At 33.5% G+C, this 8534-nt stretch overlaps 1 non-coding gene across 1 annotated transcript; it reads left to right on the top strand.

The window, feature by feature from the left end:
- Positions 1–682: 682 nt before the first annotated feature.
- LOC133813649 (small nucleolar RNA R71) lies at positions 683–789 on the top strand. Its single transcript, XR_009884656.1, has one exon. It is a non-coding gene; the product is annotated as a small nucleolar RNA R71 (small nucleolar RNA).
- Positions 790–8534: the final 7745 nt, after the last annotated feature.

The raw sequence follows: 8534 nt of genomic DNA, 5'->3' as shown, positions 1-8534 counted from the left end.
CTTGTGTCTCGAGTTTGGTAAGTGATTGAGACTGATTTTGTAGGATTTGTTGAGTGGATTGCATAAATTGTTGTAAAGTATCTTCTAAGGAAGGTTTCCTTTGTTGAGGATATGGTTGATTTTGTGGGGCATGCATTTGATTTTGCGTGTTGTATTGGTGCCCTTGATTCATTGGAGGTTGGTTTTGTCTCCATAAAAAGTTTGGATGGTTTCTCCCATTTGGATTATAAGTGGATGAAAATGGGCTATCATTTGATTTCCCATAAGCATGAAGAAAATTGGCCTCCTCAGAAAAGGCTTCTTGGTAGGAAGGACATGATTGGGCATTATGGCAAGGACAAGAACATATAGAACAAACATCTTTTCTTGGTTGTATTGGAGAGAATTTATAATTTGCCTTATGGCTAAAGCTTATACTTTTCTCGCTAATTTATCTAAGGATGTTCTTAATTCTAATTCATCTTTTACTTCATACCTTCCTCCTCTTTTTGGTGAATTAGTTGTCTTAGACCTTGGATCAAAATAATTCCATTGTTGTGAATTGACAGATAAATCTTCAAGGGTGTCCCAAGCCTCTTGTTCTTGAAATTTTAAAAATTTTCCGGCATGCATAGATTGAATCATTTGACAATTAGAGGGAGTCAAACCATCATAAAAATATTTTACAAGTCTCCATTTTTCAAAACCATGATGATGACATTTTAATAATAAATCTTTAAATCTTCCCCAACATTCATAAAATTCTTCATTATCTTTTTGAAAAAACTCGGAGATTTCTTTCCTTAGACTATCAGTTTTAGACATAGGAAAAATTTCAGCAAGAATTTATTATAAAGTTGATCCCATGTAGTTATAGACCCTGTGGGAAAGGAATTTAACCAAGCTTTTGATTTTTCTTTTACTGAAAAAGAGAATAGTCTTAGTTTGACCGACTCATCAGAAATTTTTTGAAATTTAAATGTTGAGCAAATTTCTAAGAAATCTCTGACATGCATGTAAGGATCCTCTCTATCTAACCCATAAAAAGATGGAAACAATTGAATGATTGATGGTTTAAGCTCAAAATGGGTAGCGAAAGTGGTAGGAAGAACAATACATGAATGAGCATTAGATGAAATAGGTGCAAAATATTCAAGCAAAGTTTTAGGCACAACATTTTCATCAACATGATTAGCAATTGGTTCCATGATGCTCAAATTTTTACTAACACTTTCAATTTCAAACAAAGATAAACGTCTTTTTAATAATCAATTTTTAGAGTTACGTTCCCAATGATGCATACAATTTTCACAAAGAAGGCAACAAAGATGATCTCAAACAAACAATTTTCTGATGTGGAAGATCAGTTAAAACCGCAACTACAGAGCACACTTAGAATTTTTAGATATTTCACAACAATATAATTTTTATGGTTTACTTTTCCCCAGGCCTATTTGATTCCACTTATTCGCACACTCTAACAACTCCCCGAGGTTAATTAGTAGAGGCGGATTGAGAATTTTGTTCAAATTTCCTTTAAGCAAAAAATGTTTATGGTGAAAGGACAAGATTTAGGTTTTTTTTTTCGCGTATTTTTTTTTCATAATTACACAATAATATGATAAAAAACAAAGAAAAATAAGGTGAAATTAAATAAGACTATAAAAAATTAGGCAAGAGTAGGGAAGCGTAGCATGCCATCAACCATAACAAAAATAAGGTAAAAATTAGGAGGTACAAGTGCCATCAACTAAAACATAAGATAAAAGACCCGAGGCAAAATTTCCATCAACTAGTAAATTGGAAAAAAAAAATAATAACAACAAGATAAATAAAGAAAATTACAACAAAGGTTAGGAGGCACAAGTGCCGTCAACTAACAAAGAAATACAAGGAATAAACTACAACAAAATTAGGAGGCACAAGTGCCATCAACTATAAAAATTAAAAAGATAGAAAGGAGGCACAAGTGCCGTCAACTAAACAAAAGCAATAAATATAAATATATAAGTAAGTTTTTTTTTAATTTTTAATTTTTTTATGGGTGGTAGAACCGTCCCAAATTTTCTTTTTATCTTTTTTTTTTTAGTTTTTATATAAATATATATTTTTGTATATATAGTTTTTTTAAGTGCAAAAATTAAAATAACTAGTAGAAGAATTCACTAACCTTGAGAAAAGGTTCGTTTCTTTTCTTGTAACTCCCCGGTAGCGGCGCCAAAAACTTGATGGACCCAAAATGTGTATGTTTTAAATATTTATATCGCAAGCGCACAAATCGTTCATATAGAATAGTGATTGTGTAAGCAAGGATGTTGAACCCAAAGGAGTTGTCTAAAATAAAAAAAAAACTATTTTAAACCAAAATTAATAAATTCTAACTTAACTCCAAAGATTGATGAGATTTAATGTCATGAACATAAAATAAAAGATTTAAAATAAAGCTATCTAAGAGAATAAAAGTAAACCAATTATGATTTGAAAATAAGTTGTAAAAGAAAGATTATTAAGATACTAGAATCCACAAAACATAAGTTCAATAATACTTATTAGTATATTGATTCCCAAGTTTTAGTGATAGTTAAAATAAGTCAAACTATCATTTTCCAAATAGATTTATAATTTTAAGCACAAATTATTTCTAAAAAGATAGGATTGTTCTTTACTTTTCAAAAAAAGTATAATTTCAAAATATTTAATGTGAATCAGCTTAATAAAACAAAAAAAATCAAACAACATTATTTATAAGGCAAAACATAATATTTTTGTTCTAAGCATTAGATGTGTACAATTTAATGACACATCTTACACAAAAAATATTATGTTTCGCAAAATGAAGAACAAATTGCAATATTATCTAACAATCCAAAATATGAGATATTAAAGATGAAAGACATATATGAATAAGAAAAATCCATAAACTTTGTTGCATTACAAGGGAAATCAACATACAACATAAATATTATCTAGTTACAAGTTGCTTCACCATGATCTTAATAATCTTATGAAAAAGATTAGAAGCACATAACTAGAATAGAAATTACAAAATAAATAAGAGAATACATACTTGAAAATGCTCTTCAAAAACACTAAAAATTGAGGGGAGAATGGTAGAGAGAAATAGTAGAAAAGAAGATGGTAACCCAAAAATTAAGCACCCCAAAATGGTCTTAAAATTACATATTTATAGCCAAAATGAGATTATTAAAATTAATTAAATTGATTAGATTAATTAAATTAATAATAATATGACAAGTAAGGGTAAATTCTAGGGTGTCATGATGAATTTTGAAGTGAAATGTGTAGAAAAATTGGGTAAAAATTTGCATTTTAGGGACAAAGGGACAAAATGGGCTCAAGAAGTATGAGAAAGGTGTAGGTGGCTTGGTGGGTTGTGTGGCAGGCGGCTGGGCCATGGGTTCAGGCGGCTGGGAAGGGTAACAGTGGGCCTGGGGGAGTTGGAGGAAGGCTGGGCCGAAGGGTGCATGCGTGTGGGCCGAGCAGCAGGTGGGCCCGTGGGGTGGCTGGCTTTGGGCCTTGTGGCTGGGAGGCTTGGCCTGGCGTTGGTGGGCCAAGGAGTGTGTAATGACCCAACTAGTTCTAGACTTTGGACCATTAATAACTACTATACATAGACCCTAATATTAAGAAAACATACATACGAAATAGTCATAACTTTATTAAAAATTATAAAGCAAAGGTTAACATATAAAAATTCAGTGTAGGATATGGGATCCCATTGTTTGAAAATAAAATAAAACATAACTTAAATCTTAAAATTCGTTACAAAACAAAGTGCGGAAAATACATATAAAGCATAACTGAATTGACTAAAAACAACTTCGTCCTCGAATTGTTCACGCAGTCCACCGAATCCATTCTCCCTCAATACACAATCCCAAGCCTCCAAGAATCTTTCCACCGCCATAACTATTTTCCTGCACATATAAAACAAAGGAATGATCCTAATGCCGAGCAAGGAAAATATACTACAAGCATGAAACATAAACATAAACATATAACATATAACTATAGACATATATCATAATTCTAACCCATGTACATGATAATCATTGGGGTTTGCTAACTAAGAAACTATAAGCCTCATACTACAATGAGGTTTTCTAGCTAAGCAACTATAAGCCCCAAGAACATAAAAGTGTTGGGGTTTGCTATTTAAGCAACTATAAGCCCCAAAACATACATATATCATAACATATAAAAACATACTATAGCATAATCATATAAGCATATAATAACTATCCTATTTTCCTTACCAAATACCGGGATGTGAGAACAAGGATGGGATTTTGGAACACTCCTAAAAACCATTAATGAGAAAGGTGAGTATTCTAAAAGAAAGAGATTAAAAGGAATGAACTAAACCACCAAGAAGAAGAGCATACCGAAATGAAACCTCAAGTTTAAAGAACTTAATTGCCTAACCATGAATGGAAAACAACAAGTTAGGATTTTAGTAGAGAAAAAGTATGAAAACTATTGAAACATACATAAATGAACTAGGAATAGGAATACCTTTGAATGCACTATGACCGTACTACACCTCGAAATCGAAATACACACTATGATCCTTACTTCCCAAGTGTTTAATAAGCTTAAAATGATAAAGCTTATAACCCAACCCAAGTGTTTAACACTCTAAAGTAAACCTAGCAGCTTGAAGGCTCTGAACTCAGCTTGATGAATGAAATAAATGGCTGGGTACTAGGTCCTATTTATAGATTTCAAGAATGAAAAGATCTTCTTTTAGCTTGAATAAAAATAATGACTTTTTAATTGAAGAACATTTGAATAATCGTTCAGCAGAGGCTTAAGACTCGGTCAAAAGATTCTTAGGCTAGCTAAGAGGTTATGGGTTGAATTGAGCTCGGTTTCAAAATTATTCAAAAACCTTGTCCTAGAGCCGATATATCGCCCATGGTAGGCGATATATCGCCTGGGCTTATGTTCCCGAGGCTCGTCGAAGTGTTCGTGCGAAGTTACTTATTTTTTTGTATTCCCCGAGTGGCGATATATCGCCCCTAGAGCTGCGATATATTGGCATACACTGAAATATTATACACGTAATTGCACTTTTTCAACATAATTTGAATTGAGTAAACAACTTTGACTGAGTCCTATAACGATTTCAAAGCTGCTGGCAGACTCGGGGGTTTTCAAATATTCTTCTTATAAAACTATTCCTCAAGAATACTTAATTTCTCAATAAACATGCACACGACAAGTGTCATTATCTTATTGGGTCTATCTAAACCTTATAGTATAATAAATATCATTTTCATAATCAGCTATATTAATAAAACCTTTTGTTATAATTAATATTCTTAAACTATAGGTTAAACTTATAAAATCTATAAGTGTTGCTACGAGTGTCCAACTAAGTCTCGGCTTGAACCAAAATTCACAGTAATAAACATACTACAACTAGTACTAGCTACTACTACTGCTGCTGCTGCTGCTACTACAACTACGACTACTACTACAACTACTACTACTACTACGACTACTACTACTACTACTACTACTACTATTACTACGACTACTACTACTACTACAACTACTACTACTACTACGACGACCACCACCACCGCCACCACCACCACTGCCACCACCACCACCACTGACACCACCACTGATACCACCGCCACCGCCACTTCCACCGCCACCGTCGACACCACCACCACCACCACCACCACCACCACCACCACCACCACCACCACCACCACTACTATCTAACTAGCTAAGTAAAGTTCTTGGACTCTACATAGTGCAGGCGTGTGGGATGAGTAGCAGGCGGGCCCGGGAGCAGCAACTTTTGGGCTGAGGAGCTTTGGGCCTGGGCTGAGGAGCTTCGGGCCTAGCTTCAAAATCACCATTTTGTCTATCTTTTCTTTCAAAACTAACACTTTTCTTTTCTCTTCTTTATTTTCAAGCATAAAAATTACAAAGTACATCCTAAAAATAAGTAAACATTAAATTATAATAAAATACTTTCAATTATAAAGAAATCATATTAAGTCCATGAAAATATTAATTAAAATTTAATTTACTTTGGCAATTAAGTTCAATAAAATCACATTTTTAACTTTTAATCTAACAACGCTAATTTCAAATAATTAAACTACAACATATTATAATAAAATATCTATAAAAACACACAAAAATCTATAAAATTTCAATAAGACTAATAAATTCAAAATTACTTAAAAAAACTTAACAAGTTACTTAAAAACTCAAAGACTAAGCAACAATTAGCATAAAAAATGTGGTAAAATAACTCTATTTTGTAGAGTTATCACCCAGCTCCACCCAGCATCCCTTGGACCTGCGCCCCCACTTGGCTACCCGCCCGCGCCTGACCTGCACCCAACCCACCTGCTTTCCCTTGCTGCCAATCGTGACACATGGCATTTTTCTGCTGTCTGGGATTTGGTCAATGTTCCAGCTGCCACGAGCCACCTCCCAGCCCATTTTGTGTGCACTTTGGGCTTTGGACCCTTCCATTTTGAGCTTTACAGCTCACATTTTGTATTAATGTAGAAAAATGTGTATGATGATCATTTACTAAAATAACTAGGTTAATATATTAATAATAAGATTTGATTTTTCAAAATCATATTTTATTATTAATGTTTTAGATTTATTTTGTAAACCCCATATATAGTTCAATTTCTTTTTAGTCATTCTCGTCTTCTATAAATAGGGACTCTTCTTTCACATTTGGTATGTAATTTTTTAGAGTAAAGAAACTATAAAAAAATTTCTACTCACTTTCTTCTCATACTTTCTTCTTAGAATTTTGTGAGAATGATGAGCATAATTGCCTAATCTTCCTAGGAAGGTTAGGGATGATTCCATATGCTAGTGATGTTATTTTGCTATTTTGATTTACTATGTTCTTAATATAATGCATTTGAGTTATTTATGTTCTTTCAATCTCATCTTTATTTTGTTATATTTATTTAGTTTTGCTAATAATATATAGGATTAGTCATGCTCTTTCTATATGTTTCTAATTAGTAAAAGTAATATTGATACATAATTTTATGTCTAATCTTTTATTACATTATTGCCCTTGGGTATTTGGTCATTTTTAGATTTTTTATAAGATTAACATTGTGCTCCTAAAGCAAAGAACTTTATAACTCAATTGGACTTTTGTTAGAAAAGAATATGAACTTTAATGTTAGATTTTCCAAGTAAATGTTGGGATGTGAAATATTTATTTGTGTAATTTTGTAAATCAAGTAACTAAGTAACTAAACAAGCATATGGATGTGTTGACGCGATTTTTCGCCAACAGTAGATTTAGAAATCTAATAAGAGTGTTAATGCTTATTTGCAAACTGTAATGAACTTATATGAACACACACAATTTTACATGGTTCAGTGGTTAAAATCCACCTAGTCCATGAGACAATATTATTGCTCTCTCACAATTTCAGCGGAGTTTCAGTATTACAAAAAGGTCGTCCCTTCCCTCTCCATTGTCCCTGATATTGATAGTGGAATTCCTTGGACAGGTTTGGGTAACCGTGTGCATAAATACGATAAACATTTAATAAAGATAATTCCCATTTACATAGGGATACGATTGCCTAACATATTATACTCCTGTTATCTCAGACAATAAATTTGCAATACAACCTGGACATTAATAAGTGTATAGAGTGCCTTCGAATCTCTCGGGATCCTCCAATATGCATCACGACCAAGTTTCCACGAGCTGAACATATTCAGGGTGCCCTAAAGGGGATCCTTCCATTACATGTCTCAAATTGGACCATCATCCTAAGAGGCGACCTTCCGATTACCTGAATGCCATGCTGCCACGTCCTAACTCGAGTTGCTCACATCATCATTAGCTAGATGTTCTACTCGTATGCTTTCCCCCATATATTCATCTGCCAATTGTACCTCTAGTTGAGTGATTGAACCCATGCTAATTTTTGGGGTACAACATTTTCCCCCCAAGCTCCTGCTCGTGCTTGACGTCATCACTTTTTGACATGCACAGTAGGGGCTTTTAGGCTTTTGTCATGTAAAATCATGCCTGCCTACTACTCGAGTGTTGAACACGTGGCCGGCTGTAATTGGCATCTGTTCGGGTTTCGAGGACTGTGACAACTGTCTTGTCAACTTTTTGCTGTTGCATGGGTCATTTAATCTTGGCCTTTGAATCTCGAGCTGATCCAATCTGATGGCCCAAATTAATTCCCAAAGCTTACTTATAAATAGGGAGATCAAACTTGAACCTTACCACATTAAAAAACTTTCCTTTTAGAAACAAAAATCCCCTTTTTCTCTCAAATTGTTTAAAAAATCTTCATCGCCCTTCAGTTTCTCAGAAGCTCTCAAGCTCCTACCTGTGGACGCATTAGCATTCTCATCGAACAATCATATAAACTATAAGTATTTCCTCATTTGGTCTTGAATCTTTCACTTCTTTATTTTCCAGTGAGTTTTTTACTTCGAAAAATAATTTTTGTTCAGTATCGTTTCGTGTTCTGGCCATGTCTAAGTTTGAATAGGGT

Source organism: Humulus lupulus, chromosome 1, assembly GCF_963169125.1.
Source record: "Humulus lupulus chromosome 1, drHumLupu1.1, whole genome shotgun sequence".
Lineage (NCBI taxonomy): Eukaryota > Viridiplantae > Streptophyta > Magnoliopsida > Rosales > Cannabaceae > Humulus > Humulus lupulus.
Note: the sequence above shows the minus strand (reverse complement) of the source record. Positions and strands in the feature narration are given on the sequence as shown.